This window comes from Uranotaenia lowii, chromosome 2 (genome assembly GCF_029784155.1).
Source record: "Uranotaenia lowii strain MFRU-FL chromosome 2, ASM2978415v1, whole genome shotgun sequence".
Taxonomy (NCBI): Eukaryota; Metazoa; Arthropoda; class Insecta; order Diptera; family Culicidae; genus Uranotaenia; species Uranotaenia lowii.
The window spans coordinates 86,893,916-86,917,874 of record NC_073692.1 but is presented as its reverse complement, the minus strand read 5'-3'; positions in this window follow the sequence as shown (position 1 = coordinate 86,917,874).

Sequence of the window (23,959 nt, the reverse complement as noted above, 5' to 3'; positions counted from 1 at the left end):
GCATTTTTTGTTGATTTTTTCTAGAGTAAACGTACCAATTTTGTTCGTTTTGAAAAAATCTTTAAATCTTTACTTACAGATTTTACATTTAATTTTAAAGTTTATTTTAGTATAAAACTTTTTTTCAAATTATTTCTTCGATCAACATATTCTATATCCAATATCGGATTTGAATTTCAGAGAATGGGCCCATTACCTTTGTAATCATATGTTCGACTCAATTCCGAAGGCGGCAAAGTCCGATGCACGTGTGACCGGAAGCTAGCAGAGAAGATCAAAGCGTTTTCGCCCAATTCGATTTTCTGTACGCTTCATAATTTTTCCTATGATGAATATTCTCATTCTCGGCCATTTTTATTAAATTTAAAATGAGGTCATTCGAAACACTACAGGTGACATGAAAAAGAAACAATTGGAAAAGAAATCCAGATTTGATGCTCGGTTGTGAACATATTTTGGATGGCATTTAAATCCCTGTCACAAACATGCACTATCGACCTAAAACAATTTTTTTTCAGGTGTAGTGAAGTCAAAGAAGATAAGCATTCAAATCAATTAGAAAAACCCCTCTCCAAGAATGTTGAACTATTTTCCTTTGAGGATTTACTACTTCCCCTCAAAGTTTTCAAGAAAATGAAATCTTCTTTCTAAGAGACAAAACAGCAATTATACATAATTCACGCCCCGATTCCTCTTTTTGATCGAATATTGTCATGACAAAAATGACAAAAATGACAAAAATGACAAAAATGACAAAAATGACAAAAATTACAAAAATGACAAAATTGACAAAAATGACAAAAATGACAAAAATGACAAAAATGATAAAAATGACAAAAATGACAAAAATGACAAAAATGACAAAAATGACAAAAATGACAAGAATGACAAAAATGACAAAAATGACAAAAATGACAAAAATGACAAAAATGACAAAAATGACAAAAATGACAAAAATGACAAAAATGACAAAAATGACAAAAATGACAAAAATGACAAAAATGACAAAAATGACAAAAATGACAAAAATGACAAAAATGACAAAAATGACAAAAATGACAAAAATGACAAAAATGACAAAAATGACAAAAATGACAAAAATGACAAAAATGACAAAAATGACAAAAATGACAAAAATGACAAAAATGACAAAAATGACAAAAATGACAAAAATGACAAAAATGACAAAAATGACAAAAATGACAAAAATGACAAAAATGACAAAAATGACAAAAATGACAAAAATGACAAAAATGACAAAAATGACAAAAATGACAAAAATGACAAAAATGACAAAAATGACAAAAATGACAAAAATGACAAAAATGACAAAAATGACAAAAATGACAAAAATGACAAAAATGACAAAAATGACAAAAATGACAAAAATGACAAAAATGACAAAAATGACAAAAATGACAAAAATTACAAAAATTACAAAAATTACAAAAATTACAAAAGTGACAAAAATGACAAAATTGACAAAATTGACAAAATTGACAAAATTGACAAAATTGACAAAATTGACAAAATTGACAAAATTGACAAAATTGACAAAATTGACAAAATTGACAAAATTGACAAAATTGACAAAATTGACAAAATTGACAAAATTGACAAAATTGACAAAATTGACAAAATTGACAAAATTGACAAAATTGACAAAATTGACAAAATTGACAAAAATGACAAAATTGACAAAATTGACAAAAATGACAAAAATGACAAAAATGACAAAAATGACAAAAATGACAAAAATGACAAAAATGACAAAAATGACAAAAATGACAAAAATGACAAAAATGACAAAAATGACAAAAATGACAAAAATGACAAAAATGCCATAAATGACAAAAATGACAAAAATGACAAAAATGACAAAAATGACAAAAATGACAAAAATGACAAAAATGACAAAAATGACAAAAATGACAAAAATGACAAAAATGACAAAAATGACAAAAATGACAAAAATGACAAAAATGACAAAAATGACAAAAATGACAAAAATGACAAAAATGACAAAAATGACAAAAATGACAAAAATGACAAAATGACAAAAATGACAAAAATGACAAAAATGACAAAAATGACAAAAATGACAAAAATGACAAAAATGACAAAAATGACAAAAATGACAAAAATGACAAAAATGACAAAAATGACAAAAATGACTAAAATGACAAAAATGACAAAAATGACAAAAATGACAAAAATGACAAAAATGACAAAAATGACAAAAATGACAAAAATGACAAAAATGACAAAAATGACAAAAATGACAAAAATGACAAAAATGACAAAAATGACAAAAATGACAAAAATGACAAAAATGACAAAAATGACAAAAATGACAAAAATGACAAAAATGACAAAAATGACAAAAATGACAAAAATGACAAAAATGACAAAAATGACAAAAATGACAAAAATGACAAAAATGACAAAAATGACAAAAATGACAAAAATGACAAAAATGACAAAAATGACAAAAATGACAAAAATGACAAAAATGACAAAAATGACAAAAATGACAAAAATGACAAAAATGACAAAAATGACAAAAATGACAAAAATGACAAAAATGACAAAAATGACAAAAATGACAAAAATGACAAAAATGACAAAAATGACAAAAATGACAAAAATGACAAAAATGACAAAAATGACAAAAATGACAAAAATGACAAAAATGACAAAAATGACTAAAATGACAAAAATGACAAAAATGACAAAAATGACAAAAATGACAAAAATGACAAAAATGACAAAAATGACAAAAATGACAAAAATGACAAAAATGACAAAAATGACAAAAATGACAAAAATGACAAAAATGACAAAAATGACAAAAATGACAAAAATGACAAAAATGACAAAAATGACAAAAATGACAAAAATGACAAAAATGACAAAAATGACAAAAATGACAAAAATGACAAAAATGACAAAAATGACAAAAATGACAAAAATGACAAAAATGACAAAAATGACAAAAATGACAAAAATGACAAAAATGACAAAAATGACAAAAATGACAAAAATGACAAAAATGACAAAAATGACAAAAATGACAAAAATGACAAAAATGACAAAAATGACAAAAATGACAAAAATGACAAAAATGACAAAAATGACAAAAATGACAAAAATGACAAAAATGACAAAAATGACAAAAATGACAAAAATGACAAAAATGACAAAAATGACAAAAATGACAAAAATGACAAAAATGACAAAAATGACAAAAATGACAAAAATGACAAAAATGACAAAAATGACAAAAATGACAAAAATGACAAAAATGACAAAAATGACAAAAATGACAAAAATGACAAAAATGACACAAATGACACAAATGACAAAAATGACAAAAATGACAAAAATGACAAAAATGACAAAAATGACAAAAATGACAAAAATGACAAAAATGACAAAAATGACAAAAATGACAAAAATGACAAAAATGACAAAAATGACAAAAATGACAAAAATGACAAAAATGACAAAAATGACAAAAATGACAAAAATGACAAAAATGACAAAAATGACAAAAATGACAAAAATGACAAAAATGACAAAAATGACAAAAATGACAAAAATGACAAAAATGACAAAAATGACAAAAATGACAAAAATGACAAAAATGACAAAAATGACAAAAATGACAAAAATGACAAAAATGACAAAAATGACAAAAATGACAAAAATGACAAAAATGACAAAAATGACAAAAATGACAAAAATGACAAAAATGACAAAAATGACAAAAATGACAAAAATGACAAAAATGACAAAAATGACAAAAATGACACAAATGACAAAAAATGACACAAATGACAAAAATGACAAAAATGACAAAATTGACAAAAATGACAAAAATGACAAAAATGACAAAAATGACAAAAATGACAAAATGACAAAAATGACAAAAATGACAAAAATGACAAAAATGACAAAAATGACAAAAATGACAAAAATGACAAAAATGACAAAAATGACAAAAATGACAAAAATGACAAAAATGACAAAAATGACAAAAATGACAAAAATGACAAAAATGACAAAAATGACAAAAATGACAAAAATGACAAAAATGACAAAAATGACAAAAATGACAAAAATGACAAAAATGACAAAAATGACAAAAATGACAAAAATGACAAAAATGACAAAAATGACAAAAATGACAAAAATGACAAAAATGACAAAAATGACAAAAATGACAAAAATGACAAAAATGACAAAAATGACAAAAATGACAAAAATGACAAAAATGACAAAAATGACAAAAATGACAAAAATGACAAAAATGACAAAAATGACAAGAATGACAAAAATGACAAAAATGACAAAAATGACAAAAATGACAAAAATGACAAAAATGACAAAAATGACAAAAATGACAAAAATGACAAAAATGACAAAAATGACAAAAATGACAAAAATGACAAAAATGACAAAAATGACAAAAATGACAAAAATGACAAAAATGACAAAAATGACAAAAATGACAAAAATGACAAAAATGACAAAAATGACAAAAATGACAAAAATGACAAAAATGACAAAAATGACAAAAATGACAAAAATGACAAAAATGACAAAAATGACAAAAATGACAAAAATGACAAAAATGACAAAAATGACAAAAATGACAAAAATGACAAAAATGACAAAAATGACAAAAATGACAAAAATGACAAAAATGACAAAAATGACAAAAATGACAAAAATGACAAAAATGACAAAAATGACAAAAATGACAAAAATGACAAAAATGACAAAAATGACAAAAATGACAAAAATGACAAAAATGACAAAAATGACAAAAATGACAAAAATGACAAAAATGACAAAAATGACAAAAATGACAAAAATTACAAAAATTACAAAAATTACAAAAATTACAAAAGTGACAAAAATGACAAAATTGACAAAATTGACAAAATTGACAAAATTGACAAAATTGACAAAATTGACAAAATTGACAAAATTGACAAAATTGACAAAATTGACAAAATTGACAAAATTGACAAAATTGACAAAATTGACAAAATTGACAAAATTGACAAAATTGACAAAATTGACAAAATTGACAAAATTGACAAAATTGACAAAATTGACAAAATTGACAAAAATGACAAAATTGACAAAATTGACAAAAATGACAAAAATGACAAAAATGACAAAAATGACAAAAATGACAAAAATGACAAAAATGACAAAAATGACAAAAATGACAAAAATGACAAAAATGACAAAAATGACAAAAATGACAAAAATGACAAAAATGCCATAAATGACAAAAATGACAAAAATGACAAAAATGACAAAAATGACAAAAATGACAAAAATGACAAAAATGACAAAAATGACAAAAATGACAAAAATGACAAAAATGACAAAAATGACAAAAATGACAAAAATGACAAAAATGACAAAAATGACAAAAATGACAAAAATGACAAAAATGACAAAAATGACAAAAATGACAAAAATGACAAAAATGACAAAAATGACAAAAATGACAAAAATGACAAAAATGACAAAAATGACAAAAATGACAAAAATGACAAAAATGACAAAAATGACAAAAATGACAAAAATGACAAAAATGACAAAAATGACAAAAATGACAAAAATGACAAAAATGACAAAAATGACAAAAATGACAAAAATGACAAAAATGACAAAAATGACAAAAATGACAAAAATGACAAAAATGACAAAAATGACAAAAATGACAAAATGACAAAAATGACAAAAATGACAAAAATGACAAAAATGACAAAAATGACAAAAATGACAAAAATGACAAAAATGACAAAAATGACAAAAATGACAAAAATGACAAAAATGACAAAAATGACAAAAATGACAAAAATGACAAAAATGACAAAAATGACAAAAATGACAAAAATGACAAAAATGACAAAAATGACAAAAATGACAAAAATGACAAAAATGACAAAAATGACAAAAATGACAAAAATGACAAAAATGACAAAAATGACAAAAATGACAAAAATTACAAAAATGACAAAAATGACAAAAATGACAAAAATGACAAAAATGACAAAAATGACAAAAATGACAAAAATGACAAAAATGACAAAAATGACAAAAATGACAAAAATGACAAAAATGACAAAAATGACAAAAATGACAAAAATGACAAAAATGACAAAAATGACAAAAATGACAAAAATGACAAAAATGACAAAAATGACAAAAATGACAAAAATGACAAAAATGACAAAAATGACAAAAATGACAAAAATGACAAAAATGACAAAAATGACAAAAATGACAAAAATGACAAAAATGACAAAAATGACAAAAATGACAAAAATGACAAAAATGACAAAAATGACAAAAATGACAAAAATGACAAAAATGACAAAAATGACAAAAATGACAAAAATGACAAAAATGACAAAAATGACAAAAATGACAAAAATGACAAAAATGACAAAAATGACAAAAATGACAAAAATGACACAAATGACAAAAATGACAAAAATGACAAAAATGACAAAAATGACAAAAATGACAAAAATGACAAAAATGACAAAAATGACAAAAATGACAAAAATGACAAAAATGACAAAAATGACAAAAATGACAAAAATGACAAAAATGACAAAAATGACAAAAATGACAAAAATGACAAAAATGACAAAAATGACAAAAATGACAAAAATGACAAAAATGACAAAAATGACAAAAATGACAAAAATGACAAAAATGACAAAAATGACAAAAATGACAAAAATGACAAAAATGACAAAAATGACAAAAATGACAAAAATGACAAAAATGACAAAAATGACAAAAATGACAAAAATGACAAAAATGACAAAAATGACAAAAATGACAAAAATGACAAAAATGACAAAAATGACAAAAATGACAAAAATGACAAAAATGACAAAAATGACAAAAATGACACAAATGACAAAAATGACAAAATTGACAAAATTGACAAAATTGACAAAATTGACAAAAATGACAAATTGACAAAATTGACAAAATTGACAAAATTGACATAATTGACATAATTGACAAAAATGACAAAATTGACAAAATTGACAAAATTGACATAATTGACATAACTGACATAATTTACAAAATTGACAAAATTGACAAAATTGACAAAATTGACAAAATTGACAAAATTGACAAAATTGACAAAATTGACAAAATTGACAAAATTGACAAAATTGACAAAATTGACAAAATTGACAAAATTGACAAAATTGACAAAATTGACAAAATTGACAAAATTGACAAAATTGACAAAATTGACAAAATTGACAAAATTGACAAAATTTACAAAATTGACAAAATTGACAAAATTGACAAAATTGACAAAATTGACAAAATTGACAAAATTGACAAAATTGACAAAATTGACAAAATTGACAAAATTGACAAAATTGACAAAATTGACAAAATTGACAAAATTGACAAAATTTACAAAATTGACAAAAAAGACAAAATGGACAAAGTTCATTATATTAACAAAATTGACTTAATTAACAAAAAGACTGAATTGGTAAATTTGGCTCATTTGACCAATTTTACTCAAATCTCAAATTTTATTGAATAGACCCTTTTGCTAAATGGAGAAATTTTGTCACTTTATCCAGTTCATGAATTTCGTCACTTTTGTTTTTGTTTATTTTTTTCAAAAAAAAAGAAGAAAAAGAAAAAAAAGACAAAACTGAATAAAGTGACAAAATTAATCCAGGGGTTTTTTTTGTAAATTTGTAAGTTGGGTTAAAAATGTCAATTTTCAGTTTTGTCGATTTTATCAATTTCACCAAGTTTTTTTGTAAATTTCGTCAATTTTTTCAATTTGGTCACTAGAGTACGGTTAGCTTTGTATGGAAATTTCAAATTCTTTAATTTTTACACCTCCCATAACTTTTTTAGGTCGCTTTTGCTGCCAGAAATAAAATTTTTTGGAAGCGATCCATCCAGTCCTGAATTAGCGCTACGAGTTTTATTTTGTGTGGAAATTTGTATGGGAGAAAATTATCATTCAAAAATTGCTAGCTATGTCCTGAAAACTCTTAAAAACATAGCTTTTAATGGAAATTATTCCTTGATTCTTGCAGTACAATCCATGTGAACAAAGAACAGACCTAATTTGTACCCCAGAAAAGATTTTCGATTTTATACAAAATTTTCATTGCAAATATTTTTTTTTGCAAATTATTGTGTTTTTCTCTGCGTATTTGAAAGCTGTGTTACCGTAGGATAAGAATAAAGAATAACAAAAAACTCTTTTGCATTGCCAGAATATTTATTGATTTTAATAACTTTGCAAAAATATTTAAATAAATGATTTAAAGCCCTAGCAAGCAAAGTCTGCCATTTTCCAATACTTTTCAATGGATCACATTTTTTTTTTAAAGGATATAACTTTTTTCATGAAATGCTTAGCTGCTTGACATGTTTGCAAAAAAATGAAGCTTAAGAATAGTCTAAATCAAAAGTCAAAGTCCGACTTCATTTCAAGCTTATTTGAATTTTCTGTGTGTGTTTCTTCATCCATACAAATTTTCATACAAAATTGAAACGCGTTGCGCTAACTCAGGAATCAATCAAATCATCTCAAATTTTACTCTGACGTTTTGTGGCTTGAAAGGAAGCGAAAAAACATATGGGAGCAAAAAGTCATTTTTGCTGCCGTCTAGTGGTCTAGGGGTTTAACAACCACCCCCCCCCCCCCCCCCCCCATGAAGATTTTTTCCAAGTAAAATTTTCACCTAAGTTGGTAACGGAAAATTAATTGATCTTAAAATGTATTTGAAAATAAGTGTTAACAAGCAAGTTGAAAAATTTTCTCGCCTCCAGCGGAATTTAGTTTTAAATCACCCTTGGCTTTAGTAATTCTTTAATTTATGAATTGAAACTTACTTTGGTTCTAAATAGCAATTCAATTAATCTTTTGTATAGGAACTCAAAACTTGTCATACAAAAACCCTACCTCGTCTTCAGAATTGGTTTTTAATAAGAAATGGGACTTAATTAGAACAGAGTTTGAAACGAATAATTTGTTTTATTAAAAAAAAAACTGTATATTAAATTACAAATGTTAAGCTGATATGAAATATTCTTCAAGAAACCTATTTCGACTAAATTTTATTTCGTGTTTTTTGTTTTTCTAAATGCTCAACACAACACATAATTTACACATGGCCACAAAATTTACAATTTTCTGAGGTGAAATAAATTAAAAAGGTAATTTCGACTAATTTGGGTACCCTGTTTCTGAAAATGCAATATTTTTATAAGCTTTTGTTATTAAAATGACTTTTGATAATAAGTAAAAAGTATTTTAGAAATTTCTGCATTGTTTATACAAAAACTCAAATCAAAAACATGAAATGACTCAAATGAAAATGACTCAAACTCAAATGAATGATAAAGTAAAAGTTTTAAATGAACTATCAACTTTCCTAAAGACTTCAAGTAATTTTTAGTTCCGCGAAAAAAGATATAGAAGTTTTATGTTTTTTTTTCTTTTTTTCATTTATCAAATTTTAAGAAGTTTTAAACTAAACTGAATTTTAGATATTTTAAAGCAAACATGTAATATATTTGAAGGTGTGTTAAAATGTTAAAATGTGTCAAATTAAAATCATTTTTTTACACTTTCTACGGCTATGTCAAAAGTACTTGTAATGATATTTTTTCCATTTTTTTGATTGTTGAATTTAACATTTTTTAGATAGTGTAATACTTTTCATCATAATAATATCCCTTAATTGGATGATGATGGATGGATAAACAGAATGAAAATCAGATTTTTTCGTATATGTAGGCTTGTTAATTAATCAGTTATCAATATTTGAGTTTACTTAAAATTGATACATTTTAAAACTCCTTATCACCAAAACTCAAAATGTTCGACCAAATTTGATAAAAAATTCTAGTTCAGAACGCTAAAATCTACCAAATCAATCATTAAAAAAATAAGTACCAAAATGCTGTTGACTTGAGTCATCAATTAAATTATGTAAATTCTTATAGTGAAACGTATTTATTAAAAAAAAACCTCCTGAAATGTTTTAAAAAACTTTTCTTTTTCATTTACATATTTTGTTTAAATTTTCAAATAAATTTACCGAATTTTAAAGTACAGTTTTTTTCCAATTCTTTCATTAAGCTGCCGAATGTTTTAGTCGAAATTTCTATTTTAGAAATAATTTTAACAAATTCGTTTTTTTTTTAAATTCTGAATTTTTGTGCGCTTGACACATAAGCCCTTAAACCTAAATTTTTAATGAAATCGTCTTTTATGAATCGATCATGATTTTTAAATTAGTCTTTAAAAGTTTGCAACATGATTTGAATTAGGTAGCAACTTTGAACTTAATTTTAATGTGAAATGTTAACTAACTTTATATTTGCTTTGTTCTTCAAATATTGGTTGTAACTTGGAACTCCTCATCTTTCAATTTTTATAAGTTTTCATTGATCATTCACGAAATTACACATTTCTCAACTTTTCCTTGGAACTGTAATTGAACATGAACTTATTATTTTGAACTTCTAAAATGAACCATTCAAGCCGTTTATTTTTCTATAAATAGGTTTTTTGTCTGATTTTTTTCACTGGCACTTTTTATATAATAATAAACATATCTATTCATCTTTTTATCAAATTAAATTAAGACATCAATCATTGATTGATCAAGTTCAAATTGGATTTTCAATTACCGAAAATTCACATTTTTAATCACGATTAAATATTTTTTGTTTCAATTCAAAATGCTACAGCGGATTTTTTTAAATCAAATTTCAGTTGAAAACGAAGAAAAGAATTTTAATAAAGATGAATAAAAATTAACAATTATTATCATTTTTCTTAAACCTAATCATGGTTAGTTTTTTATATGCTTGGACATTTATTTTAGAATCCAGATTTCTTTTAAGCTCTGTGTTTTCAAAACGTTAATTATAAATGAGCTTAGAAATTCTTTTGAAACAAATTTTTAGTTCAGAATAAATTTCAATGATTTACCGAAAATTTTAAACTTTTATTGTGATATGATTTAAAAACTTTTTTTTTCTTATCAGTCCAATTAATTTTTAGTTTGTGTGGTAATCATGAGTAAAAATGGTGTTTGCAATTCCTTTCCTTTTTTTATTGTTTATTTTTGGTATTGCTATTATTTTTAGCTAAATTTGAAATTCGAAAACCCCATGGACCGGTCCTTCGCACGGGCCTGCTCCAACGTATCATCGTAGCATACTCTTGCGATTGTAAATTTTAGAAAGAAGTTTTTCAATATTCTCGTTTTATTCACTTCAGAGTAAATTAGAGTAAACGATGATTTTTTTATACGGTTGGGCACGGTTCTTCAAATGCATTCTTTGTGTTTATATTTGTTATATTTTTATGTTACGATGTCCTGTAATTCTATACCTATAATCATAATTAAATGAGTCAGAATTTAGAACTTAATCCATTGTTTATTTCTTTGTGTCATTTGTAATAATTTACTGGCTATAAGAAAGCCTACAATCCACTGTCAAGTGCATTAAAAAGGTTTGTTTTTTTCATAAGTTAACAATTTAAAACGTGAAAAAGTGATGTTTGATCCCTTTTTCTTAATCAATCAAGCGTAAAAATTGTTTCAGGTATAGAAGAGAATTTTTTTAAAGTGGATTGAAGGTTTTTCATTATTGGATTTTTTAATCAGAAAACTCAGAATGTTAACAATTTTTGAAAATAAGCTGCTTTTAGACTTTTTTTTATGTCTGCATTTTCTCGGATAGGTCATACATTTATTTTGAACTTACATCTGTTTTTTTAGTAATAAGTGAACAGATATGCAGGATTTTTGTATTTTTTTTCTTACGTCTTTCGATGACTTTGAATAACGTCAAAATGAATGATCGACATTTCAGTTGAGAAGCAAGGCAGTGAGAGTAGTTTTAGTCAGGATTATCTCGAAGATTTAAGTATTTTTTGAATGATACATGCATCATTTTGATCGTTTGAATGTGTAAGAATATGATGGCAATTGGGTTTACATTTCATTTCTTGTGTTGTACACATTCATTAACGTTTTTTTTTTCATTTATCATAAATAATGATAATGATAGGTAATAAATCAGCTCAAAATATATGTACCTGTTTGAATTGATCTTCAAGTGCTGTGGATTTCATGTTTCTATCTAAAAAGAATGTAATGTTCAGCCATAACTTTCAACAGAACAACACAGAAATTGTCCATGTTTCCGTATAAACTTCCACCCTGTGACATACGAATCATGTTTTATTTCACTTAGAGTACAAAGCGATTCTTAAAACTGCAATAAATCTTAAAATTAATAATCCCTCCATATTTCAGACGGCAATTTGTAAACCGACTCGTTAATGTCCCGGGCCGCGGTAATAAAGTAGCATCTGCTGGCTGCATGGCTCGGCTAGCTGGATCCTCCCGAGTTTCGCCGTCAGGGTGCAGCAGATCCGCGACCTGGCCAGGGAGGAGGAAAAGACCGCGAGATAGCCAAAAATGCGCACTCGTCGACCCACAAATGGTCAACCGTCGTCGTTGAAACCGGGAAGCGCTATAAGTGCATAATTCAGCCATCATGGTCACACTTAACCGAAAAGCCATTGGGCGATAAATTTTTGAAAGATTTTATTTCCTCCGCACCGTGTGCAATAACTCTGAAATGGCCTTTTTGGAGGAGCGCGAAATTCAACAATTGAACCGGGCAGCGCATTTCGTTGACGAGCGAGAGCGATGAAACGCGCCCATTCATGTGTGCGGATAATCCTTGGAGGAATTGTTGCTGACCTAAATATGGGGTTCATTCTTAAGTTTACGGTTTCTGAACCGAATCGGAAGGATCAGATTTCATGAGTCCTGCGGTTGTTAATGTTGAATCAGTTTGACTTTACCGAAAGTCGTTAAAATTTGTTGAAAGCATGCACCCAATAGGTATCATGATTTTTTGGACCACGATTTTTTGATTTTTTTTTACTTTCCAAAAAGAATTACCTAGCCTGACAAAGAATAGATATAATCTAAGAGAATTGATCATGGGAACAAACAAATCGGTAAGTCAAGGATACTTTTTAAATAAATTCTTAACATTTCATCAGGCATCCACTGTGAAACCACCCAAAAGAGATGTTACCGTCAAAACTAATCGACAGTCAACAATATCATGTGGTTTCACGGCTGTCATTTTCAGATAATTCGAAAGAAAAACACCGCATGTTCGAGGAATTCCTGCGAGAAACGAACCTAATTTGGTGAAGTTTGGTGCAAGAAGAAAATAATGTGAATATAACCGCATTTCATGCCAATTTTTCTGAAGAGATCACGCGCATGAAGAATGCTTTCATGATCACATTTTTTATATTATTTGTTCCATTATTGGCCATGATTTGAGGTGACAGCTTGCGATGGTTCACTCGCGATATGGACCGGATTCAATGTGATGTGAACATTTCACACCTTTTCTGTTTTGGTGGATCATTTTTTGCTTTATTGACAACATTTCGATTAAGTGTTATTGATAAAAAAAATAGATTTAATACACATGACAGTGGATTATAGACCTTTTTACTGGCTGTTTGGATACATATGTATGTCAAAAATTAATCAACGAATTTTAGGTTTCTAAATTCTAAATCCTAAAATTTTGATTAAAAAATAAATAAAGATTCAAAATTGTTTATAAGATAAAAGTATTTGCTACTTAGAGTTGGTGCTGAATGACTGGATCCTGGCATATCCTGTATGGTCCCGTTTCATTAAAAAAAATTGAAACAAGTATAGTCTAATTGAACTTTTTTCTAAGCATTAGTATAATAAAAATAAAAATTCAAGAGTACAATTTTAAAACAGATGCCTATCCATGTGTTTCAAACACTTAATCGTTTGCTCTGAAATCCTTCGAAGTGAAGGTAGTGAGGATATAGAAATAATAATTGAGTAACATTATGTGTAACAAAATTTTTATGTTTAACAAAATTTGACATAAAGATTATGATTTATGATTTTGAAAAAAATACAAAAATAACAAAAAGAAAAAAAAGACGAAACTTATAGAATTGGGAGACGACAAATTGGACGAATTTTTACAAAATTGTGAAAATTAACAAAATTGACACAATTGAAAAGATTGGTAGACTTGATAAAATTGCTCCAAATTAACATTAACTCAAGGGCGTAGAAACGGTGGGGAGGGGGCGGGGGTTTGGGATTAAACCCCCCTCAAGAAGGTCCAAAAAAGCATGCTACTTTACACTTAAAATTTTAAATTCATTATCAAATTATTATAATAGAGCAGCAATTTTCTCACTTGTTCATGGAATAAGGTTGCCAGAATTTTTTCAGCACGTACCCGGGCAAGACAAACCCGGGCTGATTTATATACATAAAAAACTGTCAAAATCCGGGCATTTGATTTTCAAAATTGTCGATCAAAATCCGGGCAATACCCGAGCAGCTTTGGTCAAAACCGAGGAATTACTTATAAAAAATCAAGAATGTTTTTTTAATGTTTGATGATGATGAGAATGAGAATATGAACCCGGGCAAAATCCGGGCTTTTACTATGAAATTGGGGCAACAGGGTCGAACCGGACTTTTCCAAAAATTTTAAAACCGGGTAATCTGGCAACCGTATCATAGAAATTCAGGTCTGAATAATAATTTTTGAATTAAACCCATGGTTCCATATTTCCATAATCAAAATTGTATTTCTACATATTTTCATATATCTGATTCTGTATCAAGTTAAGGATTCTTGAAATTCAGTTCGAATAGTCATAAAAATCAGGAATGAAGAGCTGCTTTGAAATCCTGGTTCAAATTTGGTTTTGCACTTCATATCAAATTTGAATCATGTTTTTCGAAAATCAAATGCATTTCCAATATTTTAATTATAGTTTTTCGAATATAAAAAAGAAGAATTTTGTTTTATATTCATATTCAAATTTCTTAAACTTTATTTTAACACAAAATATTTATAGCTTCTAAGCAAAATTGAAAACTCAGATTCAGATTCATCATATGAAATTCACATTTTCATTCAGATTCATGAGGGCTTGGCTCATAAAAATCTGATTCAGAAATAAGATTAGGAAATAGTTTTTTTTGTACATTTCAGAAACCGTATTGAAATTCGGAAACAGATTCAAAGTTCAATTTTTGAATTCAGGTTCAGAATTCAGATTGAAAATTCAGAAAAAAGATTTTGCTAGTGAATGAGTTTTTCAATCAACATAAAATTGTTGAGGAATTTAAGAGAACATAAACTTTAATATATGCTTGTCAATTCTATTTCCAGATTTCAATTTTTGTTAATCAGAATTAGTTTGTACACAGAGTTCAGCTGAAAATCACAAGTATAATGTAGAATTTGAGTAATTTTTTTAAGTATTGTTTTATGAAAAACTAGCTGATTTTACCCAGCCTTGCTCGGGTTCACATACAATATAAATCAAAATGAATCGTTAGACTTTTCGAAATTTTGGAAGTTTTATATTCATCATTATAAGAAATTTGGCCCAAGTTTGGCCATTATAGTTTTGTTAGTCTTTTTAAAGTTTTTATTGAGAATATTCACTGTTTATCGTTTTCGTATTATCGAAAAATTTATAGTTATAAGATTTAAATTAATGAAAATTAAAAAAAAAAATCCTGGTTTGCTAATTCATCTTTTCATGAAAAACATTTTTAACAACCATCATTTCTTAGGAAGATTGAATAGAATTGGCCCAATAGTTTTATCTACAAAAGATTAAACTGCTTTTTTATCTTTTCCATCCCCTATCTAATGAAATTATCCGTTGAAGATTATCCAACTTTTCAATATGGATGATCTCCCTGTAAAATGGTATATTTAAGTTTCATTTACTAAGATTTTTTTGAAAAAAAATCCGAGCTTTGTTGAAGCATGTTGAGAACTCACTTTGCATGTTTTCAATTGCATGTGTGAATTTTTTTACTTTTCAATTTCGCACTGTTTTATTATTAAAGTATCTTAAATGTTGAAAGTTCTACTAATAGCTTTTTGAAGTTATCGAAAACAAATCATCTCGAAAACACCATTTCTATATTATGAAAAAGGTTTTTTTTGGTTCTGTTTTTTTTTCATGGGCACAAACATCCCATGAATGGATGGTAGAATCGACCACATTGATCATCAATCAAAGTTAGAAATTGGTCAGTGATATCGAATTGTATAAAACTCAAAACCTCAAATTTTATTATCTAATCAATTTTCTAATCCTCTATTAAAATCCTCTATTAAAATCTCCTATGAAAATCTCAATTGAAGCGTTTAAAACACAGCCTTGAGCTTATAACTCTGAATCTAAAAATTTTTTCTTTCTCTATGAGGAATTCCAAAAATATAAAAATGGTTGACCCTCAAAGCCCCCCAGCGGCGGTAAAGAGCACTTTGAAAGCCACTACTATTCTAGTCAATATATTCCTAACAGGCTAGTTGTATTTTTCAATCAAAATGTAGGCTTATAATTGTATCCAAATATCTCGTACCTACCGGTAGCACGTGCTTTGAACAGTAGAAGGTACAAAAACACCCGCCTAAATTTTCACTTCCAAATTTTTAATGCTCAGCAAGCTTTGCTATCCAGTACATGTGAGCTCTGGATGGTCGTTGTTTCTATTTAATACCCGGCCCATGGTGATGGTGAAAATAATCCCGCCAACGAAACGAACGGAAACGAAAATCGGTTCGCAAAATGGGTGCCATGACTTTTGGTTCGTGGGAATAAAACCGTTGTTGTATGGACGACCCCCTTCAAATGGGGGTCATCCGAAAATGTAAAAACATTTTTCATCATTCCTGGTCCTAATGAGCACCCAGGCCAAATTTCAGCTCTCTAGCTCTTAAGGCGGCTGAGCCTATTGAAGACAAACATACAAACGAACAAACGGAAATTACTTTATATATATATAGATATCCTAAATTAGATTTCAAGAAAAAATCTTCCATAGGACTTTAATGATAAAATTGATTCTTTATGAACAAATATTTTAGAGAAAAGAAAGAAAATGTTCAACAAAACATGTTCGTTATCTTCACCTAAAAATCTGCACAAATTTTTATATTTTTCGGTGTATTGTTTAACATTATTAACATTGTAGTTTTTTTTAAGCCAAATTTGAAATTAAAATCATTTATTTAGATCAAGTTTACATCAAGCAAATTTGATCCAAATTTTTTTTTCTTAATGTTTTTTTTTTGAAAAATTTTATTTATTTTCTTCAAAGGTTAGAATCTTGAAACTTGCAAAAGATTTTGGAAGATTGGGCTTGTTTGATTTGAGTATAGTTTAAGCTTTTTTTTTAAGAAATTGAAGGCTACTCTAAAAAGAAGTTATTTTATGCTGAAATTAAACAGCGTTAATGAAAAATCTAGCAGACTCTTGAACAAATTCAAAAATGTCGACAAAGTTCGAATCAAAATGGAGTGAAGCACATGATCGGCAACTACGGTGAAGAGTCAACAGGGAAGTCAAGTCTCATACCAGCATTTTTAATTTTGAATAAACGAAGAACTAAGTCTAGATTGCTGAAATATCCAAAAAAAAAATTCTATAATAACCTGAAAATGTTGCCTAGTAATGAGTCATACAAAGCTGACATCTAACAATAATTTTTTGTTAATTCCAGAGCTTGTAAGCTTTAAAATCGGTACCGAAGCTATTAGACAGTAGATTTCTGATGAGCGACAAAACTTATAAAAAATCCAATTTCATACAAATTCGGCGTTTGAATTTCATACCGTATCTGCACTTGGCAGGGCCCCAAGATAATAAAGTATGTATATGCTGGTTGTTTTGTATAAATTATGATGGTTTGGCAAGATTCTGCTCCTGTGGAAAAAAACAACAAACCTTCAAAACAAAAACTTTGATTTTCTCTGTTTTTAAAATCCTAAAAAGAGTACTCTTGTATGCGTCCTTCACATCCTACGATCTATACTAGCCGATTATACCTTAATATTAATCTCATGATGGTTTTACTTCGTTATTTTCAGATTTTACCAGCAGAATTTCCATTAAAAACGCATTTAAATGACTAAAAAATAATAATGTTTTGTTATATTCAGTTGTATCCACTAAATTGCCCTCAGTTTATTTTAAAAGAGAAGTATTGGACCGAAAAGTAGCAGAAACTGATGGGAGGTAACAAGAATAAAGTAGAATTTTTTCTTACAAAAAACGATAAATATATTTTTTAATTTTTTTCATAAATTAAGATTATCTTCATTTCTTTCATAAAAAGTATTTCGATCAAACTAATGGTTTTTGAGATACACGCATTCGTAACTGTCCCATTTCTAAAAGAACTATGCTATCTTTTATATATATCACCGGAAAAGAAAAAAACTGGGCCAAAATCACTCCATAAGAGAGTTCCTATCTATAGGGAGTTCTAATTAAAATCACCTTTATCCAGCACCCGTAGATGGTATAATTTGAAGTGGCAACATCCGACGCTGTTAATTACCCTGTTGCTTTAATTGCTTCAGTTTTGCTAATAAGCTATGCAACGGCATCCACACCAAAGTCGGTTAACTTCTTTCCACTGAAAGTGCAAAATTTTTTTTCCTATACAAAGGAAATTGGAACAAACTGTGATGAACCTACTGACAATCGATCTTTCAATCTATGAAATATATGAAATTTATTTCCTTTTTGACAGCATCTATTTTAATTCATTATCGAAACGTTAAATCATACGAGCGTGACAGAAAAAAAACTAACTGATTATACATCGTACAGCATGATTAGCACCAATAGGAATAATTTCAAACGTCTTCTGTTTATTGCAACATATCGTGCTTCTGCACTTCTATTGGCTCAATGAATTCAAAGAAAAAACATTTACTAATGGCGTAGACACATGTTGAAGTCAGTGTATGCTGAGATCGTGATATTTTGAATGATACCATTTACAAATTGGCTGTGCTGCTTGGAATGATTGTCAACGCACTGCCATCAGCTCATTGGGTTAAGAAGGCAGGTTTACTTAATGGAATCATTATCTCTTAATTTCAATAAAATTGACAGACAGAACACCACATGGCTGATTAAGAACTAAGTAAAAAAGAGATCAAAGTGATTTCATTTTCAAACGTACTATTTTAAGACTTATGTCAGGTGATCTGAGTTTATTTTGGTGATTTTAGATCTCTCGTATGTATTTTTTAAACATACATATATACATCTTTTCAATTTATCATTTTTTGAAAAAACGTACTTCAAAAACCCAAATCAAATAAATGGTTTGTTAGAATAAAATGATCTTATGCTATTTTATCCATACTCTTTCAAGCACATTCCTATGTAAGCGAGGTAAAAAATAAGCACCAGTGAAGACCATACGGATTGAATGAAATGAAAGGTCTGGTGGTGTGATTATTGCTTTGGTACTTTTAATTGCTTGACGCTCACAAGCGCGTTTATGTCAATGGTCATTTTGTGGAGAAAAAAAATTGAATCAAAATGATGGGGAACATCGAGAGGGCGGTACAGGATTTCTGCCACGAGAAACATGCCATTAGGGTTTCAATTAACATTTGCTCGTTGCCTGATATGATTACCGTTGTTGCCTTTCGAGAGCGTTTAATGATTGAATGAAAGAAACGCATAAGCGTTCCAATCATTTGGAATAGAGTTTGAAGAAAAATGTTCGAAAAAATTGATTTAAATTAGAATTAATACAACTATTTATTCGTTCTTTATGCTTAACCCGGAAAGGGTACCAAATAACAAAGGGGAGTTACTTACATCCTAGCGGAATTTCCTACTTAACAGCAGGAGTTCTGTTATCCATTTGTTATGCTTAGAAATTAATAAAAGATCCATGTCTGGAAAACGATTCCTGAACCTTTTCCCCTGAATATCATACATCTTCCTTCATTTGAGCTGGTAAGTAGCCCTCTTCTCAGCCAAATCAGTGCAGTAAAACTATATCATGTTCATGTACACGTGAGCAGCACTAAATCTGCTCCCTGCTACCCAGCTAATGATGCAAATGAAAAATGATTCCTCGGAATCGAAACGCTGCATACAGGGATGACAATCAGTTTTGTTGTAAATGTTTCTCATCAATGTTGGTCATACCAAATCACCTATTAGGGGGCTGCTTTACAAGATTTGTTGCATGGAAAAAATTGTTTTGTTTAGTTCAGATGAGATAAAATCGACCAATTCTTACAGTTAGATATGATATTTCTTCACCCACAGATCAGACTCTACCCCAACCATGACATCCCGGGAGGTGGAATAATCGGCACAAGATTCTATGTCGGCCTGGCATTCACAAGTTTTGTACCTGCTGGAATTGTCCTCCCAGCGCCACCGGATTAAATATGTCTGAAAAAAATCAAATATAACATATCCCATATCCCATCACAAGACAAAGGTGGATAGAAAGAACTACTGGTCAAGCACTGTCAGTTAGCGAGAATATATTCGGTCAATGTTTTGCGTGTGGATGGCAGAAAAAAAAATCCCATTCCCATAAAAAATTCCCATTTAAATTCGCACAGAAAAATTCCTATCGCAAGACTAAGCTTGTTAAACTAGATGTCCAAACGTCAGAAAGCCAACGCTGTGGGCTCTTTTAAAATTGGCTGGAGCAGAAAGACTATGACTATTGGAAACCTTTTCTTTGGGTGAGTTGATTTTTTTTATAAAATTAAGTTTAAAATTTCAAAGCCAACAGAAAAAATTAAAATTCTCTAATTGATCTTCAATTTTAATTCTGGTGTTGATTTTTTTTTCAAAAAAAATCTAATCTAAAAATCAAGTTATTTTTCATCAAAAAATCAATAAAATCATGAATTTAAAAGGTGAAATAATTTCTATCTTCCACAATTAGTTTTTCGCTCTTAAAATCTTTCGAATATTTTTTTTAAATTTACATAAAATAATTTAAACTATATTAGTTCCCTTCTTTGGATTTTTTTCGGTGAGGGGGGAGGATGAAAGGAAAGGAGAAGAACTTGATATATGCTCCTGCCCAATTGTTCAAATTTATTATGGTTTTTGAGTATGTTTGTTTTTTTTTAAGAGAGAGTTCAATATCGTTCTTTTTTGTATGCATTTAAGTAGAAATTTGAAATCTTCCAAAAAACTAATAAAAAATATTGTTCAAGATGTCAGTTTTAGTAATTTGAACTCAGGTCCAATTCTAACCAGCTACTTAGAGTAGGAATGAGCAGCACGCGGCTCTCGAGACCTGTTTGTGTGGCCCACGAAACTATTTTCAAATCGAATTATATTTTTGAATTTTTCCTTCGATAAATTTTTCGTTATCATGAAATACTTATTAATATAAAAATAAAAATAATGAAAATGTCGGCTTGTTTGAAAATTGATTTCACGTGCATTGATTTGCATTTATTTGCATTTAAAAATCATTCGGATTGGTAACATTTTTGTAGAAATTCATCATTCATTGTGTTCTTTAAAAGTCATAAGTGCAATACTATTGTCAAAAATGTTGAATAGGAGTTATTTTTTTCGGCTCGAGGATTCCAACTTCAAAATTAATCACTTATAGCAAGTCAGCAAAAGCTAATGAAAAAATTGAGAACTACTGATGACCACATAATGTTGATAATATTTTTCTCTTCTGGCAGAGATTAAATTGTAGGATAAAAATACTCGAAAAGGCTACCAATTGAGTCTTTACACTTATAGAACAGCACTGCTTATTAAATATTTCATGAAATTTCAAAAATTATCGTAAGCTAGGATAGGATCCTGTATTTTCATTTTCCTTAATAAAGTAATAATACTTAAACTAAGGATATATAATTTAATCATTTTGAGCCAACAGCTTTTAAAACATAATTAAAACTATAAATTCATATTATAACAATTAAATTATTCTCTTCTGCTTATGTTTTCAATCGGTTTTATAATTTTTGGATTTTGTAGTTCAGTTTTTCAATTCAACAGTTTTTCAGTCTTGGATTTTGTACTTCTCAGTCAAATTTCCGATGGGTATCAATTGATCCTGAGGTGTACTCGTCCGGATTTTCAGAATAGAAAGCAAACACTTTTTAAGAATTCGAATATTAGTTTCAATGATACCACATCCTACTGAAACAAAATTTCACGTATTGGTGTCCCTAAGCCCTTCCCAGGGGTTCCAACTTTAATGACGAAAATCTTTTAAAAATTAACAATCAAGAATGTAAACTCTCTTTGAATAAATTTGCTAATGAATCAGTAAAAGTATATTTTTTTCGAACTTTGTTAACTTTGCTCAACATCTTTTACGAAACTTTATGATAAAAAGGTCCTTATCATCGTTCGTAGGAAAAACGAATTTTTAAATTTCAATTTAAAATATTTTCGCTTAATTTGTAATTATAGAAAGTTTACATTCGTATGCTCTGAAGATCAGGAAATTATGAAAAAGAATTATTTTATGTGCGGCCCATCGAAAAAAATGGAAATCAAATTGGACCGTTGATTCAGAAGGTTGTTCACCCTTGGCTTAGAGCAAGGTTGCCAGAATTTTTTCAGCACGTATCCGGGCCGGAAAAACCGGGCTATTTTTATCTTTAAACCTGGCAAAATCCGGGCAGTTGATTTCAAAATGGTCGACCAATCTTGGCAATATCCGGACAAATTTGGTCAATACCTAGAAATTACTCATCAAAAATTTAAGAAAAAAAGTTGAAAAAAAAAATTTTCATGAAAATTTATCAACCGATGTTAAATCGTATTCAAAGCTTTCAAGAAACTTTTCATGATTATTTTGATGAAATTTGCACAGAAAATTTCGCATAAATAAAAAAATATATAGCAGAATTTGTTTTTTTAAGTGTGATTTGAGGATGAAAATGAGAATAAACCCGGGCAAAATCCGGACTTTTCCAATGTAATCCGAGCAACCGGGTCGGGCCGGACTTTTTCCAAATTTTCTATTACATATCCGGGCAGACCCGGATAAAACCGGGCAATCTGGCAACCTTAGCTTAGAGTATTGTAGGGTTCAGGTTGAACAAGTTTAAATGTATGAGTAGCGAGAAGTGAAGATGAAACTCATATTTTCATTTTATTTGCCAGCATTTATGAAAACGACAATTGTAAACTGTTTGTTTTCCTTAATTTGATTTGCATTTAGTTTTTTCTGCATATAATGATTTGTAAGAGTAAGTTTTTACTTGGACATCATCAACACTATATAAATTCCTTTTGTTTTTTTTTAAATTATGATGAGATGTTCATACAGATTATTTTCACAATAGTGGAGAAATTTTGATTTCTTATAGTTGATATTGAAAATGTTATTTTTGTCAGGAATTGGAATTTTTGCATCATAGAACTTTGGTAAACTCTTAAACTTGCATCATAGAACTTTGGTAAACTCTTAAACTAAACATTATGATGAATTCAAAAATGAGTTGTAAATAAACTTTATGACAAACTTTCGGACATTTCCGGTCTCATTTTGATATATGCTTCATCTTTCATATATTTCTTGAACCATGTGAAAAACAACATAATTTGCTACCATTGATTTTCCATTATTGCTTCGTTTAAAAATCGACAAAATTGTGACATCTCTCAATCTCAATAAAGGAGGTTATTCTATGAAAAAAACCAACTTTTATCAGTTCTTATTTGTTAAAGTTCACAATCCTCTTTGAATAAAAAGTTTGTATATATCCGACAAAAATGTGTATGCTCAATGTTTTTTGAACTGGAAGAGCGATGATTTTAACAAGCCGTAAGAAAAAAAGTAAAAACAAATTTAAATCCCATTCACTTTGACCAAGCAGCAAGCACCCCATAAGGGGAGAAATAAACATACGCACCATTTTTCGATCTTAATAACAAGTGTGATAACAAGCAATTACCTCGGCATCGTCAATCGATCCCAAATGGCGGCGGTCGATAAAAATTATAAGC